Below are 22,784 nucleotides of genomic sequence, written 5' to 3'. Positions count from 1 at the left end.
CAGCAGTCATTGGAAAAATAGAAATTAATAGAGCCATTGAAGCAGGAGGTTCAGGCTCCATAAAATGAGGATATATTGCTAAGGCCGTCAGCCACAGGAGAAGCATTGTTATCGCCGCGAACCCTTTATGGTCGAAATCCATCACTCCTTCAAATCTAAGCCTAAATGGTGGTGGTGTGAAAGTGAGAGTGAGTGAGTCTTTGCAGATAGGAAGCCCCTTTTATTAGAAGAAAAAGTAAAACTGAGGTGGTGCATTAATATAAAATTCTGGAAATATGTAATTTACATCGTCTCAGCCAATTTATATTTCATATTCCTATCTTCATTCTAGGTATTATGTAAAGCAAAAAAAAAAAGGATAATGCCACCTGCATTTCCAATTAACCTCAAAATAAAATAAAGAAAATGAAACCCTAGTATGTGCTCAACCTCCATCAGTACCGAATCTATGGTTATGTTGATGTTGGTGATGATTGGTTTCATGAAATATTTGATTTGATGTATGATTAAAATTGAAGTGCTTATCATGTTCTGCCATTTGACAGTCAAAAAATTAAATCAACACAAGTCATGTACTGTAACTTTCAGTGCTCGTGATAAATTTCAGACTAATCTTAGTGTTCCAACTTTCCCACTGAAATTGGTCATGCTTGTGGATTTCAATTTGGTTGAATTCTCAATTAGAATTATTTTAGGCCACGGTATTGTATATATGGGTTTCAATTGTAGATAGTAATTAAATTGGAGTAAACTCAATAATAATTGTAGATATAGATGGGAAAGTGGCACCAAAACACGAATTCAATGCTTTGTAGACAAAAAGGCCATTAAATTAATACTTCATTCCCATCTCCACAAATTTCAAATTGAAGTTTTGAAATTGAATTTACAATTTCATAGTCCCTTGAATAACATTTGAAAAAAAAAAAATCTCAGTCAGATTCTAACTAAATTGAAAAAAATGAATTGACGATGGACTGCGTCTTTTAGGGGCTAATCCAACTATTCTGCTGTTTTTTTTGTTGTAACTCTTGAGTATTGACTAATATAATTATGTAGAAATTAAATATTTCTTAATTTATAAAATTCTTAATTTATAATTAATTTTTAAAATATTTAAACAGAATTTGATCAAATTTTATAATTTTACAAATAATTTACCCTACTTTTTATTTGTTGGCTATGAATAATTGAATATAATTACTTATCAAAGGTTTATGCAGCCCATAAATTTTTTCGGAGTTTTATAAACTAACTTTTATATTTTTTGGCTTTTTCTAAACTTTTTTTGTGAATTTTACGTATTTGTCAAAAGTTGTAGAGTGGCAAATTAGATCAATCATTGAAAACGAGAAAAAAAAAGCAATTGTCTACAAATAAACAAATTTCTGATATTTTATGATTTCTCTCCAATATTTATAATTCAAATACATAAATTTAAAGTTTTTTTTCCTCCAATCTTTTTTATTATAATTGATGTGTTCATCGGAAGCGCTATTGTGACAATTTAGATGGAATATTAAAATGATGTCGTTTTAAATAGAAAAATATTGCCATTATGTAGATGAGGGATTAGGTTCTAGAACTTCTCTGCAAGGTGAATTTGCAAGAATTATATGAGTTTGATCAATTTATTGGGGAAATTTGTGCAATGATTGTGGAGTTATGCCCATACAAACATGAGCTACTCATCGAGCTAGAAGTCGGTTTGGACTCGGGAAAGAGAGAAAAGAAATGGGCTGGGATTTTGAGCCAAAACTAGCCGTTGAAGAATCGGTTACAACTGATTTTTTTGGCAGATGTGAAGTTTGTTGGTAGCTCTCTCGTAAACTCTCATATATTAGCTAGTTGATTCAGTTTGTAGAGTTGCAATGCGCGTGCGCATTGATTCAGTTTGTAGAGTTGTAACACGCGCGCACACGCACACGCATGCACGCACAAGTTTGATAGGAAAGCTCTTGCAGAGTGAAAGTTGAGAGCGCTTCAAACTGTAGAGTGATTTCATCTTCTTCATATTTGTTCAATAAACTCCGTCATTCTTCTCCGTGGATGTAGGCAAACTTTGCCGAACCACGTAATTATTGGTGTGTTTTACTTCTTGCTTGTTGTGTGCATTGAATCAGAGGTTGAATCCCAACAATTATGATTAGGATTGAGAGTTTTTTACCCAACTTGCAAACAATGTAAATATTAGTAAATAATTTCGTAAAATATCAATTCTAGCATTTATAAATACAAAGTATGTTTCTGCATTCCGAGTAACATAAGAAATCATTTTATTTTTCTAGTAATTGTTTTCTAGAAAATTGTTTTTATACAATTTTATATTAAATATAATTTAGTAATATAATTCACTAATAAAAATTTCTGAACCCTGATTAATTGCGCACGTTTTCCTACCAGAGAAAACTTCAATCATAGTAGTAATATTTATTTTATGTATCTCGATTACCATCTTCTATTTAAGAAGACGTTGTTTTAATGATCAATATAATTTGCAACATTGGCATTTCCGACATGATATGAGAAAAAATTGAGTTCGAGTATTCCTATTTAGAAAAGCATTTGGCAGCTATTTGACTCGAGCTGCATCAAGCCGAGTTTGACCTGACTTGATTAGCTCCCAAACTGCCCAACCTGACGGCATCACAAATTACCTAACTTGAAAGCTTCACATGCACAACACTTCGAGGACAAATCAAACACTTAATGAATGTATAAGGGGAAAACACCATTTTGGAAGGAGGAAAAGATGCCAAAATCCATAATATTAGAGCATCCACAACCATAATCCTTGTCCGGGTCAGGCCTTAAGTCCCCTCCATGTCATCATTCAATGTCATGTCTCCTTAAGAAGTAAAGTAGTCGGTTGAATATGTTAGTAGTTGTATGTCCACTTTACCTAATTTAGACGTGTTATTTATTGAGATTTTATTTATTATTGATACATTAAAAATGCTCTAAGTCAATCTAGATAATGAGCAATAGGTCCACAACATAGAAAAGATAACAAACACAAGGATAGTATGTCAAAGCCCCCAAAAACAATGCTCCCAACAACAGCCTAAGCGACATAGACAAGAGGGAAGACTGAAAGGTTGACAAATAAACCGCAACCAACTAGAAATAAAAAATAACACGTTGCAGAAAGGATAGAAAAAAAAAGTACTTGAGCAACTGAGATATGATCAAGTCACCCAAAGCACACTCCACAATCGAGTAACAAAGCCAAACAAATTGCCAATCAAAACATTCCTCCTCTTCTCATGGGATTACCTGAGCTCTTCGTGTATTTTGATTGTTGAATGGGATACAATATAATCTAAAATTGAACTTAAACTTTGAATGATAGTACTACAAAATACAAATTATATATTCATTTTATAACAAAATAAAATTCCATAACCAATTGAATATACTACATTTCATAGCTTAGTTATAGATACGGATTCCAACCATTAATCAGAAACTAAATTGACCATATTTTTTGAAAATTCATTGATAGAGATAATTTGGCCATTTGGGTCTCTAGCTAGATCAATATATAATGTATCAACACGACTATCATATGATTACTATTTACTTATAAAATATAAAAGCTAATATGAAGAAAAGGCTCGTATGCCTAAAACAAATAGTAAGAGTATATGGGTTTCAACTGTAGATAGTAATTAAATTGGGGTAAACTCAATAATAATTATAGATATAGATGGGAAAGTGGCACCAAAACACGAATTCAATGCTTTATAGACAAAAAGGCCATTGAATTAACTTCATTCCAATCTCCACAACTGTCAAATTGAACTTTTGAAATTGAATTCACAATTTCACAGTCCATTGAATGACATTGAAAAAAAAAATCTCAGTCAGATTCTAATTAAATAAAAAAAATGAATTGATGGGCTGCGTCTTTTAGCGGCTAATCCAATGTATTCTTGGCTGGCCGCTGGTAATCCGCCAACTATTCTGCTGTTTTTTTGTGATGTAACTCTTGGTATTGACTAATTCCGTAGAAATTTGAAATCATAAATATTTCTTAATTTATAAAATTCATAATTTATAATTAATTTTTAAATTTTTTTAAAATAGAATTTGATCAAATTTTATAATTTTACTAATAATGGTCTTTTTATTTGTTGCCTACGAATATAAATATATAATTACTCATCAAAGGTTTGTGCAGCCCATAAAATTTGTTACGGAGTTTTATAGATTAAAAAGCTACTACTAATTTATCTTTAAATAAATACATGAACTTTTATGGAGTACTATTTTTTTTGGCTTTTTTCTAATTTTTTTTTTGAATTTTACGTATTTGTCAAAAGTTGTAGTGTGGCAAATTAGATCAATCATTGAAAACGAGAAAAAAGGCAATTGTCTATAAATAAACAAATTTTGACATTTTATGATTTCCCTCAAATATTTATAATATAAAGGGTTATTGGCTTCTAATATCACGTAACTTTTAAAAAGTTGGATTGTTTTTTATGATTTTTCAAATTGACAAATAATATCACGAACTTTATCTGAATTTGTTATTTCCCCGGCGAAAAAATTCCGGCAAACAATATCATGACAAGGATTTTTTTTTCGTAATTTCTCGACAACAACTTTGAGATCTTCAAGTTCTTCAATCTTTGAGTATAGTTTTTTTAAAAGCACATCCTCCAAATTTTTTCTTAATTCCATTAATAAAGCGAATTTTTTCGCTGATGAGAAATAACAAACTCGAGCAAAGTTCGTGATATTTTTTACCAATTTGAAAGTTTGTGGAAAAAACCAACTTTGTGAAAGTTCTATGATATTAGGAGCCAATATCCCTAACTAATTTAAATACATAAATTTTTAGTGTTTTTTTTTTTTTTTTTTTTTTAATTTATCCTCCAATCTTTTTTTACTCCATTGTATTTGGTGTGGTGTTCATCGGAAGTGCTAGTGTGACAATTTAGATGGAATATTAAAATGAAGGCGTTTTAAATAAAAATATAATTGCCATTATATAGGTGAGGGATTAGGTTTGTGAACTTCTCTGCAAGGAAAATTTACAAGATTAATATGTGCTTGGTCTATGGAAAATTTGTGCAATTATGATTAGGATTGAGAGCTTTTCATACCCAAGTTTCAAATAATGTGTTGAATATTAGTAAATGATTTCGTGAAAGATCAATTCTAGTGTTATAAATATATAAACAAAACATGTTTTTGCATTCCGAGTAGCATAACAAAATAAACAGTGTTTACCGAGCACCAATTCAAGTGCTCGGTATTTGCTTCGTCGGAATTTTTATCCGAGCAACGATAGTGCTCGCCAAACTGGTCAACTGCGATAATTCCAAGCACCTTGATGTGCTCGGAATACTCGGCCGAATTTGCGTGTGCTCGGAAATTCGCGAGTTTCTCTATGTGCTCAGAAATTCGCGAGTACCTCCATGTGCTCGGAAATTCCGATTACATGCACATATGCTCGGAATTTTCGAGCTGATAGCTCTGAAACATATCCAAGCACATATAAGTCCTCGGAACAGGTTATTTTTGTTTTGTTTTTTTCAACTTATTAATTTAAAAATTAATAAAAAAATCAAAATAATTTAATGAATAAATGAAGAAAACAAAATTAAAATAACATTAAATTAAATAAAATAGCTTTACAATTGCTTTATTATAATATTCCTCCTACACCATTAGCTAATTTGAATCCGCTCACACTTCTCCAATCTGCAAGTTGTATGAGTTTGCGGCCCCATTCATCCTCCATAGGTACATCTTTAGTTGCTTCACTGACTCTTTAATGTTATTCATTGTTGTATGCTTTCACTTTAGATTATCCGGTAGAGCATTGACTCTTTAATGTTATTCATTGTTGTATGTTTTCACTTTAGATTATCCGGTGAGAATCTCTAGTCAAACATCTCTAAAATAGCATGTATTAGAGAATCATCTGAAATTACAACAATTGCATACAAATTGCATCTGAAATTACAACAATTGCATACAAATTGCATCAAAAAACAACTATATAAAATTGCATTTCAAATTACACGAAATTGAACCAAATTCATCAAAGCAAAATTAAAATTAAGAGAGAAAGGGATTGCAGCTTAGAAATAGTGTGAGGGAGAGAGACCGGTTGGGTGAGGAGTCTCTCGGTGAAAATAAGGCGGCTCGCGATGGCGGTAGAGAAATGAGAGGAAACTGCCGATTGACCGATGGGAAGAGAAATCGAGAGGGTAAAGATAAGGCGGTTTTCCAGAACGGCGGAGAGAGGAGTTATATATATATGTACATACATATTTCGCGGTTTTAACTGGCATTCCAAGCACCCTAATGATGCTCGGGAAATTAACTAATTGCAGTATGCCTAGTCAAAATAAATTTTAAACGAGCACTTAATATGGTACTCGGCAATTGCCAAGCACATATCTGGTCCTCAGAACTATTATTTAAAAATATTGATATTGTATATTAAAATAAATTATTATTGTTGTTAAATAATTAAATATTTTTTGTAAGGTATTTTCCAAGCACATATATGGTGCTCAGCATTATTGCTTAAAAATGTTAATATTTTATGTTCAAAATAAATTTTAATATTTATTGTGAATGATCCGCAAATTTTTATATATATATATGTAAATTTTTCGAGATATTTCTATGCACTAATAAAATATATTGACATATTTTAAACCATTATTGTTGTTGTTGAATATTATTTATTAGATATTTTTAATATTTCCGAGCACATATATTATGCTCGGTTTTTTCCAAGCACATATATGGTGCCCAACATTATTTCTTTAAAATGTTAATATTTTATGTTCAAAATAAATTTTAATATTTATTGTGAATGATCCGCAAATTTTTATATATATATGTAAATTTTTCGAGATATTTCTATGCACTAATAAAAAATATTGACATATTTTAAACCATTATTGTTGTTGTTGAATATTATTTATTATATGTTTTTAATATTTCCGGGCACATATATTATGCTCGGTTTTTTCCAAGCACATATATGGTGCTCAGCATTATTGCTTAAAAATGTTAATATTTTATGTTCAAAATAAATTTTAATATTTATTGTGAATGATCCGCAAATTTTTATATATATATGTAAATTTTTCGAGATATTTCTATGCACTAATAAAAAAATTGACATATTTTAAACCATTATTGTTGTTGTTGAATATTATTTATTATATATTTTTAATATTTTCGAGCACATATATTATGCTCGGTTTTTTCCAAGCACATATATGGTGCTCAGCATTATTGCTTAAAAATGTTAATATTTTATGTTCAAATAAATTTTAATATTTATTGTGAATGATCCGCAAATTTTTATATATATATATATATGTAAATTTTTCGAGATATTTCTATGCACTAATAAAAAATATTGACATATTTTAAACCATTATTGTTGTTGTTGAATATTATTTATTATATATTTTTAATATTTCCGAGCACATATATTATGCTCGGTTTTTTCTAAGCACATATATGGTGCTCAGCATTATTGCTTAAAAATGTTAATATTTTATGTTCAAAATAAATTTAAATATTTATTGTGAATGATCCACAAAAATTTATATATGCAAATTTTTCGAGATATTTCTATGCACTAATAAAAAATATTGACATGTTTTAAACCATTATTGTTGTTGTTGAATATTATTTATTAGTATATATTTTTTTAATATTTCCGAGCACTAATAATGTGCTCGGCATTTTCCAAGCACATATATGGTGCTCGGCATTGTTGCTTAAAAATGTTAATATTTTATGTTCAAAATAAATTTAAATATTTATTGTGAATGATCCACAAAAATTTATATATGCAATTTTTTCGAGATATTTCTATGCACTAATAAAAAATATTGACATGTTTTAAACCATTATTGTTGTTGTTGAATAATAATTATTAGGATATTTTTTTAATATTTTCGAGCACTAATAATGTGCTTGGCATTTTCCAAGCGCATATATGGTGCTCGGCATTATTGCTTAAAAATGTTAAATTTGATGTTCAAAGTAAAATTTATAATGTTTTAAATTGTTTTTGTTGTTGAATAATTATTAATAATTTTTTTTGTATACTTCCGATGGTACTCGGCATTTTCTGAGCACATATGTGGTGCTCGGCAGTGCTTAAAAATATTGATATTATATGTTTAAAATAATTTTTTGTATTTTCATACCCATTTATGGCGAAGGAATGCAAATTTTACAAGATATTGTGTTGCTTCATAATATTGATATGTAATATGTATAATGATTTATATTCTTCTTGTTGTTGAATAATTATTGATTTTTTTTTAATATTTCCTAGCACATATATGGTACTCTGGCATTTTCCGAGCACATATGTGGTACTCGGCATTCTCCGAGTACTTATATGGTGCTCGGCATTTCATGAAAATATAATACTAGCATTATTATATGTTTAAAATAAATTTTAATATTTTCATACTCATTTATGGTGAAGGATCCATATGCAAATTTTCCGAGATATTTTATTACTTCAAAATATTGATATGTAATATTTATAATGTTTTATATTCTTCTTGTTGTTGAATAATTATTGATTTTTTTTTTGTATATTTCCGAGCACATATATGGTACTCGGCATTTTCCGAGAACATAAGTTGTAACAGCCCGCCCTCCTAGGGTACAATAAATGCGGCTGTTGTTACCCAAAACCGACTCCCAAGAAGTAAACATAGGCTAGGGTTTCATTTAAAGAGTACTAACCAAAAGAAAATGGAAGAAATATCAGAGTATTTAATGCAACAACTTAACCTAGAAGTTCAAAGGAAGATAGATATCATAAATGATGGTCAAAACCTTAAGAGTACGACATAGTATCCAAGACAAAATCACGAGAAAAGGGCTAAGGCCACAACCGAAAGTAAGATGCAAATATTCCAAAAAGAAGTTCTAAAGAGTATAAAAAATTCAGCGGAAAACGACCAAGAGAAAAGCATAGCTATGTATGGTGACACAACTACACTTAGGGTTCAACATATCCATATTAATTAATTAAGCTGCTCAACACCCGCCACCGCTCGTAATCATTCAACCTGCACATAAGGAAAACACATGCAGGGCTGAGTATTTTGAAATACTCAGTGAGCTCATTGCCAAAACATTTTATAAGTTATGCCACCCTTACCAAGTGAACTCGAGTTTTTAAGCAGTTATAAAAGAATATCACGAGTATCACAAAATATATTTTCCATAGACTGGCCAGTCAAAATAACTCCCCATTTTCCTCAACATAAACCACAATCACAATCATTCCATGGTGCGACGAAAATGTGGCCACACTTTTCGCCCACGAGACCGGCCGACTAGCAAGGACGGCTCCCGATCCCCTCGTGTACACAGCCTGGTAGGGCTTGCGGCCCATACTTAGACCCGAATTCGTATAAACTTATCCATAGCCATATAGCCCAATGGAGCGAACTCACAAACTAGGCATCAGGCACACAATATCACAATAAAACAGACATAGGCATGGCATAACAGTTAAACCACCCTTATACCACCAATCAATACTTTTGACAAAATAAAAGAGAGTTTTAAGAGTAAAGCCCACCTCGATTGCTTAGTTTTCAAGTAGTTTCGCTTTTCCGTTATCCGGCTTCGCAACCAAAGTTTCACCTTTTAATCACATAGGCACATATCGCAAATTAGGTTCAATACTAGTCTTACTCATGCATGTCTCATTACTTTTCCCTCTTCCCAACGATTTATCTTATCATTACCAATTAATCAAGACCATGTTTATCACACAAGATTATTTAACCATCAAACACACACTACACAACACAACAACACACACACACACACACGGCACACACACACACACGCCACGCACACACACACGGCACACACACATACACATGTTCCCTCATCCCTTTTTATCCCTCTTTCACTCAACCAAGATGCATGAGGGTTCAAGAAGACCGATTAATCGGTTAGAAGAAGAAAAAGAAGAGGTAGAAGGAGAACAAGCATCACTCTTAAACAAAAATACCTTTTTGAGAAAAACGATCGGTAGAAAACAAGTATTAGCCTTGATTCTTCAAAGTTCTTGGATTAAACTTCAATTCTTCTCCAAAAGATAGCAAAATATTGGAGAGTAGAAGAAGAAAATTTGAGAGAGTGTGTGGGAGGTGGGGGCCGAAAATATGGGGGCTAGGGTTGGGGTTTTGGTTCTTATTTATAGAGTTCAACAAGATCTTTAGGTAATTAGAATAGAATATTTGGCAAGATCTCATTCTCCCCAAATAAAATAAAATAAAATAATATTGTGAAGTAGGGAAGAAGAATTAACAAAAATAGATCCTAGGGCAAATCCCATAGGTTTCGAAAATTATGGCTTCTAAATAGCCAAGATTTTGTTTTGGTATTTTTCCATATAGAATAAAATATTATGGAACAAAATAAAATAAGAATTCTCCTATTCTTGGAGTAAAAAATGGCGCCTCCTATGCCTAATTAAATAAGGCATGGATTTTCAAATATTGCCTAGAATAAGGTAAGGTAAGATCTCTTGAGGTATGGAAAGATTTGGTAGAATAATTAAATTCTAGGTATGGAAGGAAATCAAGTGAGGAGTCAAATAAAATAATTCCTTCCTTCCCAAATATGGTGATTTTCGAAAATCACTAGAAAAATAAGGGGGCTCGATTTTTACATCTCTAAACAAGGAAATAATTGGCTCTTGGAATTTAATCTGGATAAATATCCCAAGGATTAAATAAATTCCGGAAGAAAATAGAATTTCTCTTCAAAGGGGTCTAGGGTTCGAAAATTTCAAGAATTAGGGTGACAAGTATTTATGGAAATTTTCTCTAATATTCTCACTCACCCTTAAACAATTAATTGCCACATAATCTCACCAATAAATAAATCACATGCCACATCATTAAATCAAATAGTTTGACTTTTCAAACTTTCAACACAAACCCTAAACTCAAATCGACCATAACATCTCATGAAATAAATGCATTCTCGATTCCACGTCATCCATAATTAATTCTAGGGCTCAAAGATTAGGGTTCTAAATTCCGGGATGTTACATAAGTGGTGTTCGGCATTTCATAAAAATATAATACTAGCATAGTATATGTTTAAAATAAATTTTAATATTTTCAAGTGAAGGATCCATATGCAAATTTTCCGAGATAGTTTATTCAAAATATTGATATGTAATATTATAATATTTTATATTCTTCTTGTTGTTAAATAATTATTGATTTTTTTTTTGTATATTTCTGAGCACATATATGGAACTCGGCATTTTCCGAGTACATAAGTGGTGCTCGGCATTTCTTAAAAATATAATACTAGCATATTATATGTTTAAATAAATTTTAATATTTTCATACACTTTTATGGTGAAGGATCCATATGCAAATTTTCCGAGATATTTTCTTACTTCAAAATATTGATATGTAATATTATAATATTTTATATTCTTCTTGTTGTTGAATAATTATTGATTTTTTTTTATATTTCGGAGCACATATAAGGTACTCGGCATTTTCCGAGCACATGTGTGGTGCTCGGCATTTCTTAAAAATATATTACTAGCATATTATATGTTTAAATTAAATTTTAATATTTTCATACTCATTTGTGGTGAAGGATCCTTATGCAAATTTCCGAGATATTTTCTTACTTTAAAATATAGATATGTAATATTTATAATGTTTTATATATTCTTCTTGTTGTTGAATAATTATTGATTTTTGTTTTGTATATTTCCGAGCATATATATGGTACTCGGCATTTTCCGAGCACATGTGCTCGGCAGTGCTAAAAAATATTGATATTATATGTTTAAAATAAATTTTTATATTTTCACACACATTTATGGTGAAGGATCTATATGCAAATTTTCCAAGATATTTTATTTCTTCAAAATATTGATATGTAATATTTATAATGTTTTATATTCTTCTTGTTGTTGAATAATTATTGATTTTTGTTTTGTATATTTCCGAGCACATATATGGTACTCGGCATTATCCGAGCACATATGTGGTGCTCGGCAGTGCTTGAAAATATTAATATTATATGTTTATAATAAATTTTTATATTTTCACACACATTTATGGTGAAGGAATGCAAATTTTACGAGATATTATATTGCTTCATAATATTGATATGTAATATCGACATGTTTTAAATTCTTGTTGTAGTTAAATAAGTGGAAAATGTATATATTCAATGAATAATTTCATAAGTCTTTATTTTAATATATCCCGAGCACATCTTTTGCCCTCGCCGTTCTCTGAGCACATATATGGTGCTTGCCATTGTTGATTGATTGCAAGGCCAAGCACGGTGACCTGCTCCGTAATTGCTCGGATTTAACACTCCCGTTTCTTATATTGTCGAGCTCCTTCAATTGTGCTCGGCATGCTGCCGAACATAGTTGAAGGTGCTCGCTATTTTCCGAGCATATTTAACTGTGCTTGGTAACAGTGCTCGGTAAATAGCCCTTTTTTGTAGTGATAAGAAATCATTTTATTTTTCATATTAATAATTGCTTTCTAGAAAAATGTATTTATACAAATTTATATGCTAGTAATATAATTCACTAACAAAAATTTCTGAGCCTAGATTAATCGGGTAGGTTTCATTACCGGAGAAAAATTCAATAGTAGGAGTAATATTTATTTTATGTATCTCGATTACCTTCTTCTATTAAAGAAGACATCGTTTTATGTTAAGTTTAATTAGCAACGTTGGCATTTCTGACATGACATGGAAAAAAAAGGTAGGACGGATGGTTCTGGAAAGTTCGCGGTAGATCTTCCTTCGCATCTCCATGCCGTTCCCAACTTGGAAAAGGTTTGCCATGTGAGAGTGGTTCATATCCCACCGACTTCTCCTTGTCGAAAAGCTTGCGCCGCAAAGCATAATAAGCCCATCTCGCTGAGCTCCACTGGTCAAGGCATCCCGCACCTATACCACCCACAATATACATCTCACCCCTCCTCTCTAAACTCCCTATAACCTTCCTTCTTTCCCCGCTTTACTCACAAAGTCACAATCATGCACCCTACCTACATGCTACATATATATTTCTATCTATACATCACAACAAAGAAGATTGAGATAGAGTTTATGCTCTTGGTATTTTATCAGTATGTGTGGAGAGTAGGGCTGGGGAAAAATACCGAAAAAATGATATATCGCTCGTATCGTATTGAAAAATATCGAAAAATTATCGAATTTTCGATATATCGTAATTTTCGATACGATACGATATCGTATCGTAAGTTTTCGATACGATAACGATATGAATTTCCTTATATCGCGATATATCATTTTATATCGAAAATATCGATATATCGATATTTTCGATATATCGATATTTTCGATATATATCGATATTTTATTTTCGATATATATCGATATATATCGAAATATCGAAATTTTCGATATATATCGATATTTAACGATATATCAAATTTCGGTACGATATATCAAAATATCGATACGATAACGATATGAAATTGTTTTATATCGAAAGTTCGATATATCGAAATTCGATATATCGAAACTTTCGATACGATAACGATATGAAATTTTTTCATATCGATATTTTCGATACGATACACGATATAACGTTTTCGATACGATATATCGTATCGACCCACCCCTAGTGGAGAGAGGTGAGAGTTGTAAATTACACCTAGTGAGTGATGTACATATACTCATACGTTCTTAATTGGCAATGGAATTTCAGCCGTGATTTTTGGTTATTGTTAGCCCATCGGGTCAATTACTACTTACTAGACCTTTTGCTTGGTTTTGACCAGTTTTTATATAATTAAAACAAATTTGGGCTCGCTTCCTGAAAGATATTCTAATTTTAATTTGAATGGTTTTTTTTTTTTTTTTTTAATTATGTACACCTTAGTTTCATGTTACTTGACATTTTAAGAAATTTATGTTTAGTGGTTTAAATAAAGATAAAATAATATTTATGTTTAGTGGTTTAAATAAAGATAAAATAATAAATATGAGAAAATAAAGTGTAAAAAAGAAGAGAGAGTAAATTATAAGAGAATAAAATAACTGACACTTGATGTTTTATTTGTAGCCATAAAAAAAAGACATAAATTAGTTTGGGATAGCCTAAAATGGTATACTACAACTCAAGTAACTTAAGACAAAGAGAGTAACTTTTTTTTTTTAATTATATTTTTAAAAATTTTATAATTTTTTGTACTTTTTTAAAATATCATGAACAATTTTATATTGAAGAACAAAAATGTCATTTCATATTTTATCTATAACACCTCACTTACTTTTAGCTTAAAAAAGTTAATTAAAAATTTAAATTATATAAATTCATGCTAATGTAACTGCCCAAAAAATGGTCAATTCAGTAATACTCCCCCCCTTCCCTTATAATTAATCACCATTTTTTAGATATGAGTTTTAAGAAATGAAATAGAAAGTGAGTTTGAAAAAGTTAGTGGCGTATTTTATAATAAAATGTGAGTGAAAACAAGTTAATGGAATGTAGGATCCTCTATCAAAAATGGTAAAAGTGAAAGGTGATAAATTTTTACGAACGGAACAAAATGAAAATAAGTGATAAATTTTGAGAGATGGAGGGAGTGCTATATAATTATATAAATTATATAAATTCAAAGGACAAAAATGTTATTTTATCTACTAAGCAATCTAGTCTATCAAATGTATTACCCTCGGCACAGAGTTTAAGAATAGTGTATTAAGTGGATGGTAAATAAAGTAAGAAAGAATAAAGTAACAGAGATGATTACTTTTTGCCAAAAATAGAAATGAGTCAATTAACTTGAAACTTTCCAAAATGGTAAAATGACTCTATAAACATAGAATTGAGGGAATAATACACTCCCTTTGTTCCCAAAGAATATGCACTTTGGGTTCGACACGAGTTTTAATGCAAAATTGATAAAGTAAGAGAGAGGTAGAGATAAAAAATTAATTAAAGTATTGTTAGTGGAGAATGAGCCCCACCTCATTAGAGAGAATTTCTTTTTACAAAATTAGAAAGTGCATATTTTTATGGGACGAACTATAAAAAAAAAGAATGCATATTCTTGTAGAACGGAGGGAGTAGTATTTAACTTTATCTTATTTTTCATCGTATCAACCAATCAACACCAATTAAATCAATCATTATCTTGATTCTTATCATATTTTGTACTTCCTCCGTCTCCGATTAAGAGTCACACTTTTCTATTTCGGTCCGCCCACGATTAAGAGTCCCACATTTTAAAACCTATCATTGCATAATTATCTTAGACTGTCTTATCATTCCTATACTAATAGTCTAATAGCATAGATCAATTATGAATTATTGATTACAAAATTAAAATTTTCTCCTATTCATACCATCCAGTTAAAACATATTGATTAGTCTTTACTTTTGATCTACGTAAAACTCAATCTTAATACGAAAATTGCTTTACTGAACTAACTTATTTCATCATGTCAAATTGTATACCCCTTGTTCGAGAGTTTAGAGATTTATAATTCTATACAGCATCAACCACGAAAATATATACTTTATGCCATAAATTAAAAAAAATTCAATACGAAAATTAAAAACAAGGGTTTGAGGTGAATAAATTAATTAAATTGCAATGGGAAGAAACTATTAATTAAGTTTCACAAAGCAGTTACTGGTGTCGTTGCAGGCCATATCTTGTTAGGGAGATTTTGAATATTGAACAAAAACGGATAATCTGAAAGTCGTGATAAATCACTTTCAGATCAAATCAATTTCGGTGGTTCTACCAAAATATTTGATCGGATACAATTCAGAGAAATCAGAGCTTCTGTATGTTGATGTTCGAGAAGTATATGGAACCAAAAGAATCGATCAGATTAAGAAGAAGATGAACCAGTGCATCTGTTAGGGGAAAACCGAAAATAACTAATTTTCAAAAGGTTTTTGAAATTGCAAATTAGTCCTTTGACTTTCAGAAATTACATTTTCGGATGAATTTCTTACACAGCAACTTCGTTGGAAATAAAAAAGGGTTATGCCCCTTGGACCCTGCTACCCGGGGGCACTGCCCCCGGACCCCCGTCCATCATAATGAATTCAAATAAGCGTTCACTCTGCACTTCCATACTTATATGATGTATCATTATGATAATACTGATCAATCAAGTTAACCCAATTACTCTAAAATATCCAACATATCTCTTGACTCAAGAAAAGACAAAATCACAGGAGTAAGGAAAGTGTTAAAGGGATAGAGAAGCTTTGAAAATTTATAATGGGATTTTTGAAAAATACATGCGAGAATCTTCTTTCTTCAAATTTCTCCAGACTTAATTTTGAGTATGATTTAATTTGAGACTATAATATGTTTATTAATATATTATTAAGGGGGAAAAGTGCATCTTATTTAAGGGGATATATACGAAAGAGAAAATAAGAGATTATTTACTATATTTCTTACTTTTGGCAAATTTGATTAATACCATCAGATTAGATTCAACTAAAGAAAGGCCTTTGATATCTTCTTCCAATTATTGTTTGTTGATAAACATTGGCAGGACAAAATGATTTGGGCGCCTCCTTACTGATTTTAGTTTAAATAGAAACTGCATCTTTGTAAATTTTCTAGTTTATCATTTAAAGCTGGTGGTGGTGCCTAATAGTGGACGCTTGAAAAAAATATTGATAGACACTTTATTAGTATTTTTTATAATTTTCTAGGTATTATTCAATAAAGTGGATTTTTTTATTATTTACCAAAATTATAAGCAAAAAAGGAGAAAAATTAGGTAGTAACTTATGCCCTTCCTTCCTCTTTATTGTGTCCGCTTATCGGGATCTCACACTTATATTTAACGGGTTAAACGATATTTGTTATTTTATTCTAACTATTTCGCGCTTGTTTTACAAGAGAAAACAATATTTATAGATTCTTTTAAATGGTTGCCGCGACTCGTTTAGCGCGCTTTTTTTTATATAAATACGACAGAAAATCACTTTTTAGAGCACCCGCCATGATTGGAATTAAAAATGCGCCCGATAGTAACACATAATATATGTAAATCTATCTATTGTCAAAATAATGCATAATAATTCAGATAAAAATTGAAAACACAAGAACCTTCCCTTTCACTTTTCAGACATAGAGAGAGTTACAGAGATGGACATACATCATTTCTCACACTGATCATCTAAGAGATCTGGTACACACCATGGTGCATACTTATTTACTCTATTTGTCTGTTTAAGATGGAAAATAAAAGAGAGTAGATTTACCAAACAAAGACGGCCATGAATAAGGAGTAGACAACAACAGTCATGGGAAAAATAGAAATTAATAGAGCCATCGAAGTAGGAGGTTCAGGCTCCATAAAATGAGGATATATTGCTAAGGCCGTCAACCACAGCAGCAACATTGTTATCGCTGCGAACCCTTTATGGTCGAAATCCATCACTCCTTCAAATCTAAGCCTAAATGGTGGTGGTGTGAGAGTGAGAATGAGTGAGTCTTTGCAGATAAGATGCCCCTTTTATTAGAAGAAAAAGTAAAACTGAGGTGGTGCATTAATATGAAATTCCGGAATTATGTAATGAATTGGCAACCATCTTTTTTGTTTCTTACGTGAGACTGATGATGTAATTAACATAGTCTCAACCAATTTATATTTCATATTTCTATCCTCATTCTCTGTATTGTGTAAAGCAAAATAAGGATAATGCCACCAACATTTCTAATTAACCTCAAAATAAAATAAAAAAAGAGTAAACTATAATCGTTCTCCTTTCATCATTCTCATTCTCCTTTCTTCATTCTTCTCTCTTCCGGCGACGGCTGCAACTGTGGTATAGGTGTAGGGAGCCTGCGGTAGCCATGGAAGAAGCCTCCTCCTCCATTGTTCCCTCCGAGTTCCATGTTGAGATATTTTTGGTATAGGTGTTGTTGTTAAGAAATAAAAGGAGAAGTGAAGGGATTAATATATAGAGAGGAGTGTAGAGGACACGTGGCGAAGAGGCGTTGCGAACGAGAGAAGGGCATTCGCCGGTGGGAAATAAGGGTTCACAGTTGGGCAGCACTGTGGTGTGAGGCTTGACCACATTTATGTTCAATACCATTAATGTTTAATTTGCTTTTCTTTCATCATCTGTGTTTTTTAGAGTTCCAATTCAATGCTCTTCTCTGAAAAGGAATACTCTTTTGCCAAATTATCATGTCACTATCTATCTTCACTACAATACAATACATCTTCTCTTCTACGGGAACATGCATCAACATATATAATTTCCTCTCTCTCTCTCTCCCCTCCTCCTTCTCGTGTATATTGTTTTGCTATTTTGTCTGGAATGAATGATGGCTTACTTGCAATTTTGTCATATTTGTCTAAATTTGTAATTCATTAGTGTAAAGTTTTTATGAAGCGTGAATAACTTTTCCTTCTTCTTTCTTACCCATACATCTGCAACTGCTTATGTGGAGGCTGCTCATAGACCATACTTGTGTTCTTCTAATACTATTAATTACAAGATAAAGTTATATAGCCTACGCATTTAATTTAATCTGCCATTTATAATAGTTAGTAATATGCACCATCAAAAGAATAACTAATCAGTTATTCTTGGGAATAAGGTAGTCTGTTCATTCAACCACAAATTTTCTTTTCTTAACAAACTTATCTCATCAAATCTAATTCTATATCCCTTAATTGTTCGAGTGTTTAGAGATTTATAATTCTATACAGCAATAAACCACGAAAATATATATACATATATGTGCCATAATTTAAAAATATTCAATACGAAAATTGAAAACAAGGGTTTGAGGCGAGTAAATTAATTAAATTAAAATGGCAAGAAACTATTAAGTTGCACAAAGCCGTTACTGGTGTCTTTGCAGGCCATATCCCTTGACTCAAGAAAAGACAAAATCACGGGAGTAAGGAAAGTGTTAAAGGGATAGATGAGCTTTGAAAATTTATAATAGAATTTTTGAAAAAAACATGCTGAGAATCTTCTTTCTTCAGATTTCTCTAGACTTAATTTTGAGTATGATTTAATTTGAGACTATAATATGTTTATTAAGAGGGAAAAGTGCATCTTATTTAAGGGGATACGAAAGAGAAAATAAGAGATTATTTACTATTATTCCTTAATTACTTTGGCAAATTTGATTGATACCATCGGATTTAATTCAACTATAAGGAAAGGCCTTTGATACCATCTTCCAATTCTTGTTTGTTGATAAACATAGGCAGGACAAAATGACTTGGGCGCCTCCTTAATTACTGATTGACTTGGGCGCCTCCTTAATTACTGATTTTAGTTTAATTATAAATTGCATCTTTGTAAATTTTCTTGTATAACCATTTAAAGATGGAGGTGGTGTCTAATAGTGGACGCTTGAAAAAATATCGATGGACACTCTATTAGTATTATTTATAATTTTCTAGGTATTATTCAATAAAGTGGATTTTTTTTTTATAATTTACAAAAATTATAAGCAAAAAAGGCAAAAAAATATGTAGTAACTTATGCCCTTCCTTCCTCTTTATTGTGTCCGCTTATCGGGAACTCGCACTTGTTAAATGATATTTGTTATTTTATTCTGATCATTTCGCGCCTGTTTTATGCTAGAAAACAATATTTATAGATTCTTTTAAATGTTTGTCGCGACTTGTTTAGCGCGCTTTTTTTATAAATACGACATAAAACTACTTTTTGGAGCACCCGCCATGATGGGAATTAAAAATGCGCCCTATAGCAAACACATGGTATATGTAAATCTGTCAATTGGCAAAATAATGCATAGTAATAATTCAGATAAAATTGAAAGCACAAGAACCTTCTCTTTCACTTTTCAGACATAGAGAGTTACAGAAATTGACATACATCATTTCTCACACTGATCATCTAAGAGATATGGTACACAACATGGTGCATACTTATTTACTCTATATGTCTGTTTAAGATGGAAAATTAAAGAGAGTTGATTTACCAAACAAAGACGGCCATGAATACGGAATAGACAACAGCAGTCATGGGAAAAATAGAAATTAATAGAGCCATTGAAGCAGGAGGTTCAGGCTGCATAAAATGAGGATATATTGCTAAGGCCGTCAGCCACAACAACAACATTGTTATCGCCGCGAACCCTTTATGGTCGAAATCCATCACTCCTACAAATCTAAGCCTAACTGGTGGTGGTGTGAGAGTGAGAGTGAGTGAGTCTTTGCAGATAGGAAGTCCCCCTTTTATTAAAAGAAAAAGTAAAACTGAGGTTGTGCATTAATATGAAATTCTGGAAATATGTAATTAATTGGCAACCATCTTTTTTGTTTCTTATGTGTGACTGATGATGTAATTTACATCGTCTCAACCAATTTATATTTTAAATTTCTATCTTCGTTTGTGTAAAGCAAAAAAAGGATAATGCCACATGCATTTCCAATTAACCTCAAATAAAATAAGAAAAATGAAACCCTAGTATGTGCTGAATCTATGGTTATGTTGATGTTGGTGATGATTGGTTTGATGGAAATATTTGATTTGATGTATGATTAATTTTATTATGTCCTGCCATTTGACAGTCAAAAAATTAAATCAACACAATTCATGTACTGTAACTTTCAGTGCTCGTGATAAATTTAAGACTAATCTTAGTGTTCCAACTATCTCACTGAAATTGGTCGTGCTTGTGGATTTCAATTTGGGTGAATTCTCAATTAGAATAAATCAAATGGTCAGAGCCTTCGTTCAATTTTTGGTCCATTTAAATAAATGGAACAAGGTATTTTTTGGCCACGGTAAATCGGTAATGCATTTATGGGCATCAATCGTAGATAGTAATTAATTAAATTGGGTTAAACTCAATAATAATTGAAGTTATAGATGGGAAAGTGGCACCAAAACACGAATTCAATGCTTTGTAGACAAAAAGGCCATTGAATTAATACTTCATTCCCATCTCCACAACTGTAAATTGAGCTTTTGAAATTGAATTCATGTACAATTTTACGGTCCTTTGAATAACATTGCAAAAAGAAATTCTCAGTCAAATTCTAACTAAATAAAAAAAAATGAATTGACGATGGCCTGAGTCTTCTAGCGGCTAATCAAGTGTATTCTTGGTTGGCCCCCGGTAATCCGCCGACTATTCTGCTGTTTTTTGTGGTGTAACTCTTGAGTATTGACTAACTCCATAGAAATTAAAAATCATAAATATTTCTTAATTATATAGTAATTAATTTTTAAAATATATAAACATAATTTGATCAAATTTTATAATTTTACAAATAATTTACCTACTTTTTATTTGATGGCTACGAATATAATTTACTCATTAAAGGTTTGTGCAGCCCATAATTGTTTTACGGAGTTTTATAAATTAAAAAGTTATTTATTTATAAATACACGAATTTTTATATTTTTTTTGGCTTTTTCTAAACTTTTTTGTGAATTTTACGTATTTGTCAAAAGTTGTAGTGTGGCAAATTAGATCAATCGATTGAAAACGAGAAAAAGGCAATTGTCTATAAATAAATAAATTTCTGTCATTTTATGATTTCCCTCCAATATTTATAATTCAAATACATAAATTTTAAGTTTTTTTTTCTCCAATCTTTTTTATTATAATTGATGTGTTCATCGGAAGCGCTATTGTGACAATTTAGATGGAATATTAAAATGACGCCGTTTTAAATAGAAAAATATTGCCATTATGTGTAGATGAGGGATTAGGTTCCAGAACTTCTCTGCAGGGTGAATTTGCAAGATTAATATGAGTTTGATCAATTTATTGGGGAAATTTGTGCAATGATTGTGGAGTTATGCCCATACAAACATGAGCTACTCATCGAGCTAGAAGTCGGTTTGGCCTCGAGAAAGAGAGAAAAGAAATGGGCTGAGATTTTGAGCCAAAACTAGCCGTTGAAGAATCAGTTACAACTGATTTTTTTGGCAGATGTGAAGTTTGTTGGTTGAGCTCTCTTGAAACCTCTCATATATTAACTAGTTGATTCAATTTGTAGAGTTGTAACACGCACAAACACACACACACACAAAAACAAGTTTGATAGGAAAGCTTTTGCTAGAGTGAAATTTGAGAGCGCTTTCAAACTGTAGAGCGATTTCATCTTCTTTATACTTGTTCAATAAACTCCGTCGTTCTTCTCCGCAGACGTAGGCAAACTTTGCCGAACCACGTAATATTGGTGTTTTACTTCTTACTTGTCGTGTGCGTTGAATCAGAGGTTGAATCCCAACAATTATGATTAGGATTGAGAGCTTTTCATACACAACTTTCAAACAATGTAAATATTAAATGATTTCGTAAAATATCAATTCTAGCGTCTAGAAATACAAAACATGTTTCTGCATTCCGAGTAGCATAAGAAATCATTTTATTTTTCTAATAATTGTTTCCTAGAAAAATGTATTTATATTAAATATAATTCAGTAATATAATTCACTAATAAAAATTTCTAAGCCCAGATTAATCGCGCAAGTTTTCCTACCAGAGAAAACTACAATCATAGTAGTAATATTTATTTTATGTATCTCGATTACCTTCTTCTATTTAAGAAGAGGTTGTTTTAATGATCAGTTTAATTTGCAACATTGGCATTTCCGACATGACATAGGAAAAAATCGAGTTCATGTAATCACATTTTAAAAAAGCATTTGGCGGCTATTTGACTCGAGCTCCATCAAGCCGAGTTTGACCCGACTTGATTAGCTCCCAAACTGCCCAACCTGACGG

This window comes from Salvia hispanica, chromosome 5 (genome assembly GCF_029641045.1).
Source record: "Salvia hispanica isolate PSC_SH4W2 chromosome 5, Shi_PSC_v1, whole genome shotgun sequence".
NCBI classification, from domain to species: domain Eukaryota; kingdom Viridiplantae; phylum Streptophyta; class Magnoliopsida; order Lamiales; family Lamiaceae; genus Salvia; species Salvia hispanica.
This window is presented reverse-complemented; position numbering follows the sequence as displayed.